Genomic DNA, 20,951 nt, shown 5'->3' on the forward strand with positions numbered 1-20,951 from the left:
CCCAATTTATGTGGCATTAATTGATAGATTTGTTGGAGTCGAGAGAATTTTTTTGTTAATTATTGTAATTTATAGTTTCTTTTTCGTCAATTTGAAACAATATATGTTCTTAATTGATAGATTTTTTGGAGCCGACAATTTTTTTTGTTAATTATTGTAATTTATAGTTTCTTTTTCGTCAATTTCAAACAATATATGTTTATCATATAATCCATTTTATGTGGTAGCAATAGAATTTAGAGAGTCAATTAAATTTTTTATATAACTTTTAAATAATTAAGCTATTAATTATTGTAATGTATAGTATTACTTATATTATTTTTGAATATAAATGTTACCTTTTTTATCCTAATTTATATGGCATTGATAGAATTGAAAGTGTCAAATAATTGTTAATTATTGTAATATAATATGTAGTACTTTTTATGTAGTTTTTACTATTTTTAAGCATACTAAGTATAGTATTACTTATATTATTTTTAAATATATTTAAATCTACTACTTATATATATATTTTTTAGTAGATAAGTGTGAATGTGAGGGTATTTTTAAATACCCAAAATACCCTCACTTTCACACTTATCTAGTACTTATATTATACACTAGAAGGATGACGCCCGTGCATAGCACGGGCCCAACGTGCCCAACATGTTATTAAAATGAGTAAATTATAATTAAAAATTCTCTGTACAACATTGGTATAATATTATTGTTACAATATTTGCAAAAATAATGCTAACTAAAACTCAATCGAAATTGAGATTACTGTCAATCCTCCTATTTTTGTAAAATGGAAATTTAGGTAAATGTTTTCTAAACATATGTATATTATCAAAGGTTGCACCCGTCAGTACCGACCAGATCAACTCTTTGTACATATTAGATTTACAATTGGCAAGCTTCACCATTGATTTTTTGTATGAACATCAAGCCCAACCTTTTGTAGTTCTATTCCACCTTAAAGTTATAAGCACTCAATCAATATTTTTTAATGGCTACTACACATTCAAATATTAAGTTTGAATAACATAATATTACCTTGATGTTGTATAAACCACTAAGAAAATCATTTTATTACATTTAACATATAATACAACAACTTAGTCTTCAAGAGCTCATGCTCTACCTAACCTTATGCTTCTTAATTTGGGGACGTAGAAAGAGCACATACTAAAAATGTCGGCTTCTCTTCGTCTCACCTACATCTCATATACAAAACAATTTACCGGAAGAAGAGGGAAGGATTAATACCAACAAACAAAGATTACAAATAAAGTTTAATTAAGAAATAAATTTGTAAAATAACTTAAAAAACTAATACAGTAAGTAACAAAGTCTAAATGGTTACATACCCTTTTCATAACTGCTTCTTGCAATTTACTCCACAACTTCTAGCAATGGCTAAAACATTGAAGATCTAACTAAAAATAAGGTAATAGAGAGGGAGGAGGTACCACAATTATTGTTGCCTTGTTATTAATCCACTATATCCAGTTAGATACCAAAAGATATCGTGAACAATAGAAATAGAGAAAATGATAAACCAGTGAAGAAAATCTGTTAGAAAATACACCTACCTGATCGGCAGTAACAATAGCATAATTCTCGTTGGAGTTGACTGGAATTCATTGAAAGCGAAATTGATTGTCCTTTAAGCTTCAATCATGAAAGAGGGTTTCACTCTATTTGATTTGTTTCTCAACTAAAGGTGCATGTCAAATTAAATAGTCAATAGTGCCTCAAACATGACATCTTAACCATTTTTGAATTTTTCTTTAACATAATTTCTTTTGTATAAGTTATATCTGAACCAAGTCATATTTGAAAGATTACCAATTCACAAATCTGAATCACTTTATCATATTGAACCAATCTCACAACTGATAAAAAAATTTAGCACAGTTGATCAATCAGTAGTACACAAAAGAAATAAAAAAAAAGTAGTACCCAAAAGAAATAACAAATAACTCATTACTATCATGTAGATCTATTCAAATCAATGACCTTTTCTTCTGAACCCTAATTTTGAACCAAGGAAATAGAAATAATTTGAGGAACATAATAAAATAAAATGTGAAATAATCAGCTTTAACTTGTAGAGCATTTGTCAAAAGATAAAAAGAAGTGTTTAATTAAGTTGGGTATATTATGAAGCACCGAAAATAGTTCCGTCGCAAAGAAGAGACTACCCGTGAAGAAAGTTAAAGAACTCATTAGTGTCATCTCTGCTGTGAATTTTTTCCCTTCTTTCAAAGACTCTGACACTGTTAACAGTCACGACATATGCACATTCCGTCATTTTTGTTGGAAACAAAACTGATATCCCTGTTACACTCCCTCGCCGGAAACCTCTAACATGTTTGTTAACCTTTTTCTCCTCTTACGTGAAATACACCCAAAAAAATTCCAATCAATCAGTAAAACAATAGATATTTATAGGTATAATTAGAAAATGAGAAATTTACCAATTTTAACTAAGCAACAACTTCAAAATTCCAACTTGAATCTGGGTAAGTCAAAGAGAGCTAAGAAAGAGAACTACAGAAGGACATAAACAGAGTAACAAAAATTTTATTCTGTAAGAGGGAAAAATTTTAATATGGTTGAGGTCCAACCAACAATAGTTGTGTGAGGCTCCATTTAATTTTGAAAAAATTACAGAAATCCCACCTTTTAGTTTACTTATTACCATTATCCCCTATAAGTTTTACAAATCTCCAAAATACCTCATTTTCGCGCATCAGATTAGTGTATCTCGCGCATCAGATTAATGTATCAGCGCTTATATTATTGTATCTCGCGCATCAGAGTAGTGTATCATGTATAAAATGTACATCAGATTAGTGTATCATGTATAAAATGTAATGTATCTTACTTAACGATTAATGTATCTCACGCATCAAATTAATGTATCAGCGCTTATATTATTGTATCCGTTTGAGGGATTTCTGTAATTATAAACTTTTAAGGGATAAATTGTAATTTTGCCTTAAAAGTATGTGATTTATGTAATTTGCCCTTTAATTTTTGACACTTGGATTTATGGGCCCCATTTTAGCAGCGCACACACTCTGACCTTATTTTTTCCCAAATTCCCCCCTTTTCCCTCCAAAATATTTTAGCTCCTTGTTCAATATTCCTCTCTTTTTCAGAGTTTTTTTTTTATTATTCTTTGTGCTCTTTATTAATTAGTAACTTGATTAGCTCTCTCTTTTTCCATTAATCATTTTTGTCCCTCAACTAAATCAATTTAAAAAATTGCCACCTCTCAACCAATTCAACTAAAATATAATTATTCCTCGTAGCCTTAGAAAAAACAATCTTTTAAATTTTTTATTTTACATCTCAAAAAATTGAATCAAATTCCTAGGATACCTTTAAAAGATAATTTTTGAATGAGAAATTCACACACACTTTATATTTGTATTAAGAAGTATTCACTGAATATCGAAAATCGAACTAAATAAAAATGTAGTCAAATTGAATATTTCTTTTACTTCAACTTATTTTCTTTTTATTTTTAAAAAATTTGACATAATCAGTTTTGGTTTTAAAGTAAAAACAAATCGAAAAATCACCAAACTGATTATAAAAATATCTCCCTCTTCATATATATATATATATATATATATATATATATATATATATATATAGAGAGAGAGAGAGAGAGAGAGAGAGTAATGTTAAGTAAAATTAAATTTTTACTCTTTTTATTTGTATTCTAGTTACCTTTTTATAAATTTTATTTTATTTTTTCACTTTCTAGTTTAATTTGTAATTTTATTATGATGATTTTAAAAATTGATTTTATGTTCAAAATCACTTGTTTTTAGTCCTTTAATTATTCATTATTAGTTAATTCAATTGTCATCAATCAGAACTAATTTTTTTTACAAAAATTATACCCAAAAAAAGTTCACCAATGAGTAAGTGAGAGCATACCTATAAGTATTCTAAAATCACTCGTTCTTCAATTTTTTTTAGAAATATTGTACTTGGTGTTGTACTCATTATTGAAATTTAAGTTTAAAGTAAGAAAAAAAAAATCAACCAAAAAAATATATAAATCAAGAAAAGAAGACTATAATTATAATGGAGTTTAATTTTTTTATCATATTAACAATCACGAGAAAAAAAGGCTAAAACTTGAATTGATGTTAATTTACATATTTCTATTTGACTTTTGGAAAATAAAAATTTAAAACTATAGGTAAAATACTTATTATGAGGAAAAAGGAGGAATTTGAAAAAATGAAGGTGAGAAAGTGTGTGGCGTTAAAATGAGGCCCACAAATTTAAGTATCAAAAATTGAATGGAGCCTCACACATTGTTGGTAGGGCCTCAACCATATTAAAAGTTTTCCTATAAGAGGTATACATATTACATGTCAGATAATACTTGTATGAGATCCTCTCAGGTTTTGCCAAGTTGATTTTGGGTCCCACTTATAGAAAATGTGCTAAAAGCTCCATTTCTTTCTCTTTTTCCTGTTTCGTATCTTCTTCTTCTCCTTTTTTTTTTTTCCGTTTCTTCATAAAATTTTTATTATTTTTCTTATTAAATATATTTATTCATCAAACTTCGAAACTTGATTGCTTTGCTCGTGATTTAGTTTGGATCATTTTTTATCAAACGAAAAATAATTTAATTAATTTGATTTTTCAAATGTTAAAATCAAGTCAAATTAATTAAGTCGATTTTTCAATCACTTTAATTTATTTTTTCTTGCTATTTGGTTTTTGTGGACTTCTCAAAAATATACAATAAAATAAAATTTTGGTAAGGTATATATAGGATCCTTCCGAAAAAAATATGATAAATTATTTCCAACGATTTTACTATTTTCTTACAAAAATTAAAGATTTAACGATGATATATTAGGATGTCTTGTTAATATTTGATTTAAATATAAATAATCAATTAAATCACGAGTTATTTTGAAAATGAAAAAGCACTCTGGCATTATCAAAATATAAATATAAATTAAACTATAAAGTAAATGCAAAGAATTTGATTATTATAAAGAGAAACACATGAATACTAACAAAGAGAACCAAAGAAATACTTCTAATAATTTTTTAATTTTAAAGAAGGATATATCAGTACGGACCATTTTTTAATAAAATAATAGGATGAAAAAATTTGTCCTAAAAAATCAATGTCTGATCTTTTATAAACGAACACAAAAATTAATTTATTATTCTAAAATTAAAACACAAAATTTTATGATTTTTTATTTTTAATTTAAGTATCTTCAATTTCTTTAAAAGTTTTTTTTATCTCATCACATTCACTTTAAGTTTTCCTTAAATAAATGATATAAAGATAAAATAACAAAACATTGTGGCCAAATCTTTAAAAAAACATAGAGACTACAAAGGAGGAAAAAAGAATTGTAGTAGAGAAAGTTTAAAATGAATGAGAAAAGTAAGAAGATGAAAGAAAATGAAATGGGTAAAGTATGGGTCCCACACACTGTACAATGTCTTTCTAATGTAGAGGGGAAAGTACCAATTTACCCCTAAATCAATTCACAAATTTTAGACCAACTTTAAGAACAATTTAAATTGCTTTGCGTACAAACACATATTGCAGTGTTCGTCCTCCCAACTGTCCCTTATTAATAAGGGTAATATATTATTTTAAAAGGGAGTTTATGCCCAAGTATAATATATAATATTGAAGATTGGGAAAAGTCCCAATCTTGAATATTATATATTATACTTGGGCATAAACTCCCTTTTATGATGTATGTGACACAGATAAAATATAGTGAGTTATTTAAATTTACCTACATTACTGGTCACTTTGTCCTAATTTATGTGATATGGATAAAATTACAAAATTAACCCTTTTAAAATGTCTTTCAGATATTTTAAGTTGTTAATTATTATTATTTATAATACTTTTTTGGTAATTTTAAAATGATATATGTTTTTTTTTCTGTCCCAATATATGTGACCCTGATAGAATTCTGAGAGTCAACCTATTTTATTATATATCTTTTAAATATTTGAAGTCATTTGTAAATGATTTATCTTTTGAAGTCATTTCTAAATAGATCAGTCAATTTATTTTTTTGTGTTTTTTTAATAAATATTTTAAGTTGTCAATTATCATGATTTATTGTATTTTATACATAATTTTTAAAGATAGATTAATTTGAAGAATCAATCGAATTTTTTTATATGTATTTATTTTAAAAATATTTTATGTTGTCAATTATCATGATTTATAATATTTTTACGATATATTAACTTCAAGAATCAGTGGAATTTTTTGTATTCTTTTCAAAACATATTTTATGTTGTCAATTATCATGATTTATGACAAATAAATTAAAATGGACCCAATATATGTTATTTTTGTTGTCTGAATTTATGTGACACAAATGAAATTAGGAGAGTCATCCAAATTTTCATATTTTTTTTAAAAATGTTTTAAGTTATCAATTATTGTGATTTATTATTTTTTTATGTAACTTTCAAATAACCTACATTACTGGTCACTTTGTCCTAATTTATGTGATATGGATAAAATTACAAAATTAACCCCTTTTAAAATGTCTTTCAGATATTTTAAGTTGTTAATTAATATTGTTTATAATACTTTTTTGGTAATTTTAAAATGATATATGTTATTTTTTCTGTCCCGATATATGTGATCCTGATAAAATTCTGAGAGTCAACCTATTTTATTATATATCTTTTAAATATTTTAAGTAATTTGTAAATGATTTATTAAGATAATTTTTAAGTCATTTGTAAATAGTAGAATGTCCTATCATAAACTCCCTTTTATTATATAGTAGAATAGAAAATAATAAGAGAAAAATCTAGTAATTCCACATGTCAAGTTAATGGGACAAATGAAATTTGGAGAGTCATCCAAATTTTCATATTTGTTTTAAAATGTTTTAAGTTATTAATTATTGTGATTTATAATATTTTATATGTAACTTTCAAATAACCTACATTACCGGTCACTTTGTCCTAATTTATGTGATATGGATAAAATTACAAAATTAACCATTTTAAAATGTCTTTCAGATATTTTAAGTTGTCAATTATTATTATTTATAATACTTTTTTGGTAATTTTAAAATGATATATGTTTTTTTTTTCTGTCCCAATATATGTGACCCTGATAGAATTTTGAGAGTCAACCTATTTTATTATATATCTTTTAAATATTTGAAGTCATTTGTAAATGATTTATCTTTTGAAGTCATTTCAAAATAGATCAGTCAATTTATTTTTTTGTGTTTTTTTAATAAATATTTTAAGTTGTCAATTATCACGATTTATTGTATTTTATACATAATTTTTAACGATAGATTAATTTGAAGAATCAATCGAATTTTTTTATATGTATTTATTTTAAAAATATTTTATGTTGTCAATTATCATGATTTATAATATTTTTACGATAGATTAACTTCAAGAATCAGTGGAATTTTTTGTATCCTTTTCAAAACATATTTTATGTTGTCAATTATCATGATTTATGACAAATAAATTAAAATGGACCCAATATATGTTATTTTTGTTGTCTGAATTTATGTGACACAAATGAAATTAGGAGAGTCATCCAAATTTTCATATTTTTTTTAAAAATGTTTTAAGTTATTAATTATTGTGATTTATAAATTTTTTTATGTAACTTTCAAATAACCTACATTACTGGTCACTTTGTCTTAATTTATGTGATATGGATAAAATTACAAAATTAACCCCTTTAAATATGTCTTTCAGATATTTTAAGTTGTTAATTATTATTATTTATAATACTTTTTTGGTAATTTTAAAATGATAGATGTTATTTTTCTGTGCCGATATATGTGACCCTGATAGAATTCTGAGAGTCAACCTATTTTATTATATATCTTTTAAATATTTTAAGTAATTTGTAAATGATTTATTAAGATAATTTTTAAGTCATTTGTAAATAGTAGAATGTTCCATCATAAACTCCCTTTTATTATATAGTAGAATAGAAAATAATAAGAGAAAAATCTAGTAATTCCACATGTCAAGTTAATGGGACAAATGAAATTTGGAGAGTCATCCAAATTTTCATATTTGTTTTAAAATGTTTTAAGTTATTAATTATTGTGATTTATAATATTTTTATGTAACTTTCAAATAACCTACATTACCGGTTAATTTGTCCTAATTTATGTGATATGGATAAAATTACAAAATTAACCATTTTAAAATGTCTTTCAGATATTTTAAGTTGTCAATTATTATTATTTATAATACTTTTTTGGTAATTTTAAAATGATATATGTTATTTTTCATGTCCCAATATTTGTGACCCTGATAGAATTCTGAGAGTCAACCTATTTTATTATATATCTTTTAAATATTTGAAGTCATTTGTAAGTGATTTATCTTTTAAGTCATTTCTAAATAGATCAATCAATTTATTTTTTTGTGTTTTTTTAATAAATATTTTAAGTTGTCAATTATCACGATTTATTGTATTTTATACATAATTTTTAACGATAGATTAATTTGAAGAATCAATCAAATTTTTTTATATGTATTTATTTTTAAAATATTTTATGTTGTCAATTATCATGATTTATAATATTTTTACGATAGATTAACTTCAAGAATCAGTGAAATTTTTTGTATCCTTTTCAAAACATATTTTATGTTGTCAATTATCATGATTTATGACAAATAAATTAAAATGGACCCAATATATGTTATTTTTGTTGTCTGAATTTATGTGACACAAATGAAATTTGGAGAGTCATCCAAATTTTCATATTTTTTTAAAAAATGTTTTAAGTTATTAATTATTGTGATTTATAATTTTTTTATGTAACTTTCAAATAACCTACATTACTGGTCACTTTGTCCTAATTTATGTGATATGGATAAAATTACAAAATTAACCCCTTTTAAAATGTCTTTCAGATATTTGAAGTTGTTAATTATTATTATTTATAATACTTTTTTGGTAATTTTAAAATGATACATGTTATTTTTTCTATCCCGATATATGTGACCCTGATAGAATTCTGATAGTCAACCTATTTTATTACATATCTCTTAAATATTTTAAGTAATTTGTAAATGATTTATTAAGATAATTTTTAAGTCATTTGTAAATAGTAGAATGTCCTATCATAAACTCCCTTTTATTATATAGTAGAATTATATATATTATATAGTAATATTTTTTTAGTAGATAAGTGTGAATGTGAGGGTATTTTTAAATACCCAAAATACCCTCACATTCACACTTATGTTCAACCCTCTCCTTTTTTTTGGTGCCACGTGTCGAAAGAGGAGTGAATTTATTCACTCTTCTTATGTGCCACGTGTCGAAAGAGGAGTGAATTTATTAACTCTTCTTATATAGTAATATATATATATATAGATTCTATTTTTTTATGTTGTATTATTTGTACGCTTTGAAAATTGTATGGTTCAAGAACATTTTTTTTAATTCCTATTATGTCATTGTGTTGATATGTGTTTGGTTGCAGTACTTTTTCAAACTTCCATTTACCCCTTCTTTTCCACTCTTTTACATAAATTCCAAATGGACTTTGGTAAATACTCCAATAATTGTTCATTATTGACTTGACACATCTCTTAGGCCTTAAGAAACAATAAATAATAAAGGTAATTTTACTATATTATCCTTTCATTTTATTAAATTTAATGCTTTGAGAAATGTGATAGACGATAAATAGTACTCCGTCAATTTCACAAAGAATGGTCTAGTTTGACTTGGCACGGAGTTTAAGAAAATAAAGAAGACTTTTGAATCTTGTGGTCTTGAATTAAAGTTATGTCAAATGTAAAAAATTGCCTTTAATCTTGTGGTCTTAAACATGTCACGTGAAAAGTTCAATTAAAATGTTACCAAAAAAAGAAAGAATTCATTCTTTTTTAAACAGACTAAAAAGAAGAGGATGTCATTCTTTTTTAAATAGAGGGAGTATTTAATAGCAAGGGTAAAATAGACAAAAAAAAGGTAAATTATCTCTTGATTTTCTAAATTGGACAAGCATTGCTGGACAACTACTTTTAGTATAGTGGACAGCTATTGTTGAACAGATGGAGTACATTGAATAATTGAGCCTTTTTCAATGAAAAAAGATCCAATCAAGTAATGTTCAATGAGCTTTTAGATTAGTACCATGTGGATCATAAAATAATGTATGGTTGAGATTCATTTCAAATCTTACACTTCCATAAAAGCTAAAAATAATAAAGTAAAGCTAACGTTATTCATTAAATAATTCGATTATTTTAGATTTACACCAAATAGCACCCTATTCGAAAAAATAGCACTATCTAGGAGAATTTTTTTAATTCAATGAGTAAATTACCACTGTCAATGTCTTAATTAAAAAAATGGAAGTGGCAGTGACATTTTTTTTAATTAAGACATTGACAGTGACAATTTACTCACTGAATTAAAAAAAAATCCTCCCAGAGAGTGCTATTTTTCGAATAGGGCGATATTTGGTGTAAATGTTCAATAATCGAATTATTTTAATAAATATTGTTAGCTTTACTTTTACTATTTTTGGCTTTTCTATTAAGTTTAAGATTTGAAATGAATCACAACCATATATTATTTTATGATCCACATGACATTAATCTAAGAGGCAATTGAGCATTACTAAACTGAATCTTTTTTCCACTTTTAATAGTGTTTCTATGTTTTATATTATAGAAAAAAAACTACTTTTTAAAGTTTTTGAAAATAACTTCTCCTACTTTTCAGATACATTTATTTTCTTCAAAAGCTTGGTCAAACACCTCATATTTTTAAAATAAACATTTTTTGATTGGAAAAAAAATAATACTTTTAGCCTCTCCAAAAATTTGATCAGATAGACTATAAGTCTGAACAATTTCTTAAGATTTATTTTTTCTGAAAAATAAATTCTTAAGTTTTATTTTGTTTTTAAAACTCTCGATCGATCCAAAAAAGACTAATATGCAATGTACTATTTGTCCTCGTGCATTTGTTTAATTTGTTCTTTTACAATTTGAGGGTAGTTTAATTTAGAAACAAATTATCAGGTGTAATCTATATATGGATTCTTTTTTATTGAACATTTAGTTTAATACATTGTATGTTGGTATGCATTTATAGATTTTAAATTACAAATACAAGTTCAAATACTTACAATAGAGCCCATATAACTTAGGTAGTTTACTGGTCTTAACTCCATAGATACACCATCAGCAAAGTGTAGAGTAACTCGAGGAAATATCTCAGTTACATTATTAGAGAACATGTTTAAGTCATCAAAGAAATCAATTAGGTATTTAATAATTTGAATTAAATATTCATTATCGAAATAAAAAATATTAATCATGAAGAAATTAGATAGCATGAAGTCATTCTTGATATGATTAAATTGACAAAAGATGAAATATCGTCAGTTACCAAAGAGGGTGTTGTTTTGAATACCTTTTAGTCTATCAAGGATGCAATGTTTTTGAATCAATTTAAATTGCAAACTTTTTCTTCGTATGATAAATTTGAGGGGAAGGGCAATTGTTAGTACTACCTCTCTTTCTTTGGCGATTTTCATTTCATAAGAAATGAGACTTTCATCCAATGTGCACATTTTGGAAAAAGAAAAAGAAAACTTTTATTACATATATGATTTTTAAAATAAAATTATTAATTGACAAAAGATGCACGTGTAATGCATACGAGATCCATATGCGACATACAATACTAGTTTTGTTGAATGAATATACTTACACTGTTTACTAAAGTTAGACTTTATAAGCTATTAATTAATTTCATTCAACAAATATATGATATTTTAAGAAACAAATACTAATAATTAACCAGAGATACACGTATAATGCATAAAAAATGCACAAGGTGCACGTGTGACACATAATTGATGGTAACAGCTAAGACAAATACTCGACGAGATTCAGGTCAAAGGAACTATTCACAAAAAAAATGATGACTCTAGTAATAGTGGTACACAGAATCCGAGTGTGTCTAGCTCGGTCTCTCTAGCCTCCAATTTGTCGATTGTAGTGGTGTGATTTGCTGGTAACAAACTCTCCAGATGCAGTACTTCAGCAGCACATGAAAGCAAATTTTAAAAACGTATATTATAAAATCTAAAAAGGTACTTATGTCAAGAGGGGATCACTATATAACCTTAATTACAACGACTAAATATTACTATAAATTGTACTATAAGTATTACTATAAATTGTAAACCTCTTCTGAAGAATAGTACTCCTCCTCCGTCTTGAATACTTCATTAAACTTTAACACAGATGATCAAAAGAAAATTAATTATAAAAAACTAATTAATCCATGACAAACATGAGTGCATACTAACTAATTATCTTACCACATCAGAAGCACATATCTAGCTATAGGAGACCAGTAGAAACAATGTTCAGATCATGATCTTTATTTTAACTTTTTTCATAACGAACTGAAAAATATTAACTTTGTTATGTTGAGACTAATAATTTCTTCAAAACTTTGTTATGTCGAAACTAACTTTGTTACGTTGAGACTAACTTTGTTATGTTGAGACTAATAAATCATATAGTTCAATCAATTTTAAATAATTATTTTTATTTTTATGTTGTAATCAGAAGTTATGGCCAAATCCCCCCATCCTAAATGACTTGAGAAAATTTATAAGAAAGACTACTCACCCAAAATAATTGGTGCTAAAGAGCTAGCGATCAGCGAAGTCCTTAAGATTGTGTCCAAATGCAATATGTCAGATACAAAATAGCCAGTAGTACGACTCTCATCCACGTAATTCAAGGTATAACCACATTGCTTTGTCATTGTGCATTTACACACTGGGGCTGAACAAGAAATGACAGTTGCAGTTGTTGAGTTGCCAATGTCATAGAAGTTCAACTTAACCTGCAAAAACATAATAATGACTTTAGAAAATTCTAAAAAACATAACTTTTCTATATTATAGTTTATACAAGAAACTAAAAAAACAACAAAATGATTTTTTTTACCCCAAGTTCACTTGTTCGAGAACAATTGTTGCAAGAATTACATGAAATCCATGAGACCTCACTCTCAATATCTATCAACAATTTGTATTCTCTTGGCGGTGATCCCACTTTTACTTTCGATTAATATATGCTAACATTACAAAAAAACATAAATAAAAATCAGTGAAATACATTGGTCAATAACATTGGTTGTAAACCATTAACAAATGAAAAAATATATAATAACAATCATTGTATTTTATTAAAAAAAAAATAATCAGTGTAAAGTTAAATTATCAAAATATTTTCTTAAATATTGAACCATTTTTTTACTCCTCATATAAATACCACTTCTGTAATATTACTACTAATTAGTAAATTCACTTCAAATAATAAGTAAATTAATTAAATGGAAAATCATTGGCATGCAGTTCAGTATATTTCAAGTATACTTGTAAGAAAAACATTAATTAGTCGTTGTCATTAAATGGAAAGAGTCTTCAGAAATTTTATCTCATACAACTCCTCCATAAGGTGCATAATGAGAATTGCACTTTCTTGAAAGTGCATTCATTTCCGTGCAATTATTGGTATATATTATATTTTTTTTATATTATAGTATCATTTTATGTGTAATGCACATGCGCATGCGACGCACGATACTAATTTTGTTGAATATGTTTAGATTCTTTAATAAAGTTTGACTTTATAAGCTATTAATTAATTTCATTCAATATATAGATGATATTTAAGAAAAAATACTACATAATTAACAAGAGATACACGTATAATGTATAGAAAGCGCAGAAGATGCACGTGTGACACATATTTGATGGTAGCAGGTAAGATAAATACCCAACGAGATTGAGGTCGAAGGAATTGTTTAGTGGAAAATTGATGACTCCACTAGTGGTTGTTTGCAGAATCCGAGCGTGTCTAGCTCGGTCTCTAGCCACTAATTCATCAATTCTAGTGATGTGATTTGCTGGTAACAGACTCTCCAGGTGGAATACTCTGGCAGCACCTGAAAGCAAATTTAAAAAAGCATGCATCATAAAAACTAAGAAAGTAATTATGGCTAACTGTATAACCCTAATTGCAATGACTAGATATTACTATAAATTGTAAAACCTCGCCTGAAGAATAGTATTCCTCCTCTGTCTTGAATACTTCATTAAACTTCAACACAGATAAGCCAAAGAAAATTAATTATAAAGAACTAATTAATCAATGACAAACAAGTATGCATACTAACTAATTATCTTACCACATCAGAAGCACAAAACTGGCTAAAGGAGGCCAGTAGAAACAACATCCGAATCATGATCTGTCACGATCTGAACCTATACTCTAGATGCGGTCGACACTCGAGAACCATTGCTAGTATTCATAAAAGATTTGTTTCACAACTCAAATTCAAATTGTAAATAAGTTAGATAATGATTAAGAATTAAAAAGGTATTTATCTTCAATTCAAATTCTTTAAGTATTTATTTTTAATTCAAGTTGAAGATAACTATGATTATGAGAAAAAATCAAAAAATATATTTATCTTCAACTTAAATTAATAAAATAATAATTTTTCAGCTTAAATTTGAATTGCAATTTTTTTTATATAAGGAATAAAAAAATATATTCATGTTCAACTTGCTTTTTAGTCCTTTCTAATATACAAAACACATACACCGATCCTATTATGGAGACTTTGTCTATTAAAATTCATAGTCATAGTCTCCGTATTAATCATAGCTTGGTCAGTGTATGTCTTCTGATTTAGATTTGCTTAGGATCGATTCAACTTGGTATAATAAGAAGTTTGGTTGAGTTTGGTTCGATGAAAATTCATAGTCATAGTCTCCGTACTAATCAAAGGCAGGATTCTCTTGTCTTTTATTTCCCTTTATTCTTAGAGAGATGTCGTCCTTTCAGTTCCTGATGAATTGAGTCCGCCATCTATTTCATAGTCGTTACGAAAAGTAAATCTTATATGTCACAAGCAGGCACCACGAGTTCTTTACTTTTTGGTGGGGTGGAGGGCTTTTGCGCATTATAACACAGGCCGTGACTATCCTTTTACCTTGATTGATGCTGCATATCGTCCGCTATTAAAAATAGATACTGATCGAATGTATTAGGCCCACTTGACAAAGTTTTTTAATTTTCTGATGCTTAGTTGATCAAAATTTTCAGGTTATATCATGATTTGGCGTAGCGAAAATGATAAAGTTTACTAATCCAGATTATAAGGAAGGTGATTATGTTTGGGGAATTACTGGTTGGGAAGAATATAGAGTGATAAAAAAGTCATCCTCAATTTCTTAGAAAAATCAAACGTTATACAATATTTACATTACCGTAAAATTGTCTAATTTGCAGGTTCATAATTTAAATGTGATGATGCTTTTTACTACAAAACAGAAAAAAAAAAATTAAAATTAGGGGCAGCTTGAATTGTTCCTCTTCAATTAATTAGATTATTAAATAATTAAATTTTAAAAGAAATTATCTTAACTGTTAACGTTTTTTAAAGCAAAATAATCACTACAATATTAAATATTTAAATTTATTTTTATAATTAAAAGTAATACTAAATATTATACAAATAAAAATAATATTCTATTTTGCATACATAATTAGGTGAAATCTTCATTCTATTTTAATACTTCTACAATAATTTTGATAACTTGTGTAACAAATTTTAAAATGTTTTTAAAACTATAATCAATAATAACTATCTAAACATTTGTATTATTATGTGAATTACAATAATTTATATATACTTATTTATATTTAACAAAATATTAGAATAAATATTATAATGTCCATTAAAAAATAAATATTAATTATCAAATTATAATTAAATATAATATATTATCAATATGATCGTCTTAGTTCAAGCATCCATGTATCTCTCCTATTATTGATACAAATTTCTTCAATATAATATGCCCACTTATGAGCTCATTTTGATACTCAAAAAATCCTATTAGAAAATTTGTATTATGGTATAATTAGATTATTGTTAGGCAAAAATGACTTTGAATTCAAAATAAAATTTATTTAGGTGCTGGATAGTTGAAAAGGCTCATAAAGCCATTAAACACGATGATAGTGTTGGTGCAGGCTATGTTATTTAACTCCTTCATCAATTCTTTTTCTTCCTAAAAATTTTGTGATGACTTTATACTATACATATATATACTAGTGTTTATCGGTCAATCACCTCTTGACTTTTCATATATTTATTTTTTAATATTTTGAATCATCTTAGTGAAAATTCCGACTTTCCGCAACATGGAGAAAGAAGTTATTACATCCTTGGAACAATTACTATTAATTAATTTATGTCTTAAGCTGCCTTTGTTTGCTGAAAATTCCCACATCGGTTAACTATCTAAGACAGGAAGCTGAAGATTTAATATAAATTGAAATGCCAAAAACATATTTAAAGTATCTTTGCGCTTGGGACAATGACGCAACTTGTGAGGTTCTAACCGAGGTGCGTCTATTGCTGGTTGAAAACTATTTCCAAATCCCCTCTTCGGCCTCGGTTTTGCCTTGGCCGTTGAGAATTTTTGAAAGGGCTCCCTTATTTGGGTAAAGTCCTACAATTCTTAGTTCAATAATTGTTTTTTTTTTGTGATTGTAATGATACATATTACATATTAGTAATGTCTATGTTAGGAAAATTATTAGATTTTTCATTAATACCTTGGTGAGTTTGTTGTGGTATACTTGTACGACATAGCCATTTATAATAATATCACACTCAATTATTTACATCAAAAAAGAGAAGTACTCGTATGCTAAAAAATTACTCCCTCCATTCCATATTAATTTAATTTTTGAGGTATTTTCCATTTTTAAATTAACTTAATTGCTCAGTTTTCAAGACTACTTTTAGAGTGTTCTTCCAATTTTATCCTTCATTAGTTAGTATTGGAATTAGTGATTAATTAATATTTAGTTATTTTAATCATAAATTTGACAATAATTAATAAGAGTAAAAATGGAAAACTATATTTAATTTATGTCTTAATCTACTTTCCTTAAAGAGTGTGAAACACCTCAATAATTAAATTAATATGAAATGGAGGGAGTAGTAAACTTCTTGGGGCATGCCATAAGCCAATTCATGGGTAAGGCCAAGGTGTTTACCATAAGGGAGTGGGAGGTGGCTACTTATGTGGCTGAGTTATGGTCTTTTCTCGGGCTTGTGAACTATTATCGTTGATATAGAAATAGGTATTCTTCCATTCTTGCACCCAAAGAAGAAACATCTTTGGGAGTGAGCACATATTTTGATGGCATAATTAAGGTGTTTAATACTTCCTTCGTCCCTATTTAGTTGTCCACTTTAGAAATGGCACACAGATTAAGGCAACAATGATTAGCATAGTAAAATTACAATTTTATCCTTATAGTACAATTTATAATTCCAAAATAAATTCACTCAAGATAACTAATCAATGCTGGGAAGTTCATAAGTTTATTTACTTTATTTATGACAACTTTATTTAAATAAGGGTATAATAGGAAAAAAATTATTGTCTTTTCTTGATTTGTCAAAATGGACAACTAAATAGGGACAACTAAAAGAGGAAATATGAACAACTAAATAGGGACGGAGGGAGTAGGTCATAACTACATTTGACGTGTAAATGAAAATAAGGGAAAATGCATGATATATCAGTTAGGGGTTGTTTGGTATAAAAATTAATAACGCATGGATTAATAATACATAGATTAGTAATGCAGAGATTAGTAGTGCAGAAATTAGTAATGCAGAGTTTATTTTTATAAAGTGTTTGGTTCATTATTTCCAACCTCATCTTGTATTTGGATTGAAACTTTTTAAAATCTTCTTTCCAATTATACTCTTGAATTATTATGTAATTGGGTCAAAGTAGATAATTATCGGACAATATTATTAATTTATGGCCTTCTAACTAGCTATGAGAAGAACAATTTTGTTGTCATGTTTCCTATTTTTTCACTTGAATTATTTGAGGATAAATAATTGACATCTTAATAAATTGATCACTCACAAAATGTCAATTTTCAATTTAAAAAAGATAAACCATCTACTTTTAAAATTGAAAAGACGCAACAATGGTAAAATTGAATAAATCATCTACATTTACACATAAAAATTGCAAGTTATAGTTTTAATATATATATATATATATATATATATATATATATATATATATAAATATAATGTAGTGATATATTTGCCTTTTTAATTAGTAAATGTTAAATAACTCACATTTCAAATTTGTATTGGATTTATTTAGTAACAAACAACTCTCTCTAAATAATTTGTAAGCTAATTTATTTAAATAAATTTACTAGTACAAATATAAAACATAAAATCAAGATAATAATTAAAATGATTTGAGGGATATTTTTGTCTTTACATAGACTTATACCATGGTATTATATCCTATGTACTACTAATGGAAGGTATTAGTAATACATCCAATAATACCATGTAGGATGTATAACTAATTAATCTATGGATTAGTTATACATATGCTCAAATTCCTACCAAACATAGTACTAAATAATACCATATGTAATACATGAACTATTTCTTTTAATGCGGCCTACCAAATGATCCCTTAGTTCATGCCTTCACATGGGCATATTTGTACATTAGGTTCATAACAATACCCTCATTTTCAAAAAAGAATCCTCTCCTCAAGGTTCGAGTAAAGCAAACTTTGATATCGCCGTAGTGAACCATGAGTTGTCAGTGGAACCAATGCAAGTCATTTTCTATTGAGTAAAAGCTAAATCAAGAAAACTTTTGTTTTTCACTGTCAATTGGATTTCGAAAACCTTCATCATAATAATACATTGCTCTTGACATACCTGAATTTCATATGCATATTTCGTTTCTTCAGCCACGTATATCTAAAGCAGGGGCGGCTCAACGTAATCGGAGGCCTAAAGCGAAATCTTAATTAGAGGCCTAAAATCTAAATAAACTTCACATGCATTTATTTAAAATTTATTTTACTTACATTTTTAAATGCAAAGTATTACTTAATATTTTTTTTATATATAAATGATTTATTCGATTTCTTTTTCAATTATTAGTTTTAAATAAGATTTTATTAATTCAACGTTGAAAAATATTATTTTACTCGGGCAATCATTTTATGAATTGTTAACATAGTTCTACAAGTAATAAGTTGACAAATTTCAAATAAATATAAGAGTTAGAACCATAGCTTTGATGAAGTTGATAATTTGGTTACCCCACATTTTACTATGGTTGTTGTAATGCTTGAAAATCTAAGAAGAAATGGAAAAAGAATTTACAATTCAATTTGTTCAATACTTTTCGACTATTAATTGATGTTTTTGACAGAATATTACTCTAACTTATCAACAATTTAAAGAAGAGAGTGTAAAAGGAGTTAAAAAGAAAATAATGTGAGTATTAGTAGAGAGTGGAAGAAAATAAAACAATATTTTCTTGATTTCTTCTATTTGAATGGGGTTGAAGAGAATAAAATAATAATTTTAAATATATACTACTTTTTATCGTAAATAATCAATATTTTTTCTATAAAAATTAACACATAATTTATCTTGGTAAAAAATTGAAGCCCCCTGAAATTGAGGGCGCAAGGCCAATGCCTTATTAAAATATACATAGAGCCGGCCCTGATCTAAAGTTGTCCCAAAATAGATAGATCTATTGATATTTATGTACTGTAGTTATACCTTCAATGTGGCCTCAAAATTAAAAAAATTATACAACACAGTTATGTATGTTGTATATTTTAATAGTATACAGTTGTCATACTGATATTTTTACATGTTACCAAACTGAACATAAATATAAAAAAAAAAATTGTTGGCAGTCTGTAGTTAGTCTTAATTGGTCCAATTGATACTGTGCATTTTACCGGCATGCTTGGCTTCTTTAATTGACAATGATTGAAAAATGACATGTGTACTGTGTGCAGACTTTATAGTATAAATTTCTTTCAGTTTTATCAACTTAATAAAATAACCTATGTCCATTCAAACTTAATTAACTACAAATTTATCATTGGTCATGCTTCTTAAGAATTTTTTTAATAATATAAGTATCACAACCAATAAAAAATGTGTGAGGCTATATTACATTTTTCACACATAGATAGCAGGGGCGGCTCAACATAATTTGTGGCCTAAAGCGAAATTTTTATTAGAGGCCTAAAATCTATATAAATTTTATCTATATCTATGTATTTTTCTAAATTTCTAGACATAAATTACTACTTAATATCTTTTATATAAATGATTTTTCAAACACTTTTTTTTAATTATTAGTTTTAAGTAAGATTTTATCAATTCAACATTGAAAAACATCTTTTTATTGAGACAATTATTATATGAATTATTAACACAATTTTATAAGTAAAAAGTTGATAAACTTTAAAGATAAGAGTTAGAATCACAGAATTTGATTCAAAAAGTTGATAACTTGGTATACCTACTTTAATATGAAAATTAACAAATAAATTAAAAATAATAATTTGTAATGCACTTTGTTCAACACTTTTCGACTATTGATTCATATTTTTGAGAGTGTATTACTCTAACTATCAAAGATTTGAAGAAATAGAGTGCAAAAAGAGTTACAAAGGATAAATAATGTGAGTGTTAACGAAGAAAATGTAAGAATCCAAAACAATGTTTCCTTAATTTCTTCTATTTGAATGGGGTTAAGAAACATAATTTTTTATTTATAAAAATTTGAGGCCCCCAAAAATTGGGGGCCTAAGGCCAATGCCTAAAATTTTATAGGCAAGAGCCGGCCCTGATAGATAGTATTATTCATGTGGATCTATAGACATATTAAATTATACTAATATTTTAAAAAGTGATAAATTATACTATTACAATATTGGAATAGTCTTTATTTGGAATAAAAATTGTACCAAGTTTCTGTATTGATT

General features: G+C 26.3%; 1 protein-coding gene and 1 non-coding gene across 2 annotated transcripts in view; one reads left to right on the plus strand and one right to left on the minus strand.

Moving 5' to 3' along the window:
* Positions 1 to 20,951, minus strand: part of LOC125838912 (jasmonoyl--L-amino acid synthetase JAR6) — a 118,728-nt gene that overhangs the window by 91,619 nt on the left and 6,158 nt on the right. The gene's annotated exons all lie outside the window — the stretch shown is intronic.
* LOC125839106 (U4 spliceosomal RNA) lies at positions 16,443 to 16,595 on the plus strand. Its single transcript, XR_007443653.1, has one exon. It is a non-coding gene; the product is annotated as a U4 spliceosomal RNA (small nuclear RNA).

Source organism: Solanum verrucosum, unplaced genomic scaffold (assembly GCF_900185275.1).
Source record: "Solanum verrucosum unplaced genomic scaffold, falcon-dt-bn FXZP01000163.1, whole genome shotgun sequence".
Classification (NCBI taxonomy): Eukaryota; Viridiplantae; Streptophyta; class Magnoliopsida; order Solanales; family Solanaceae; genus Solanum; species Solanum verrucosum.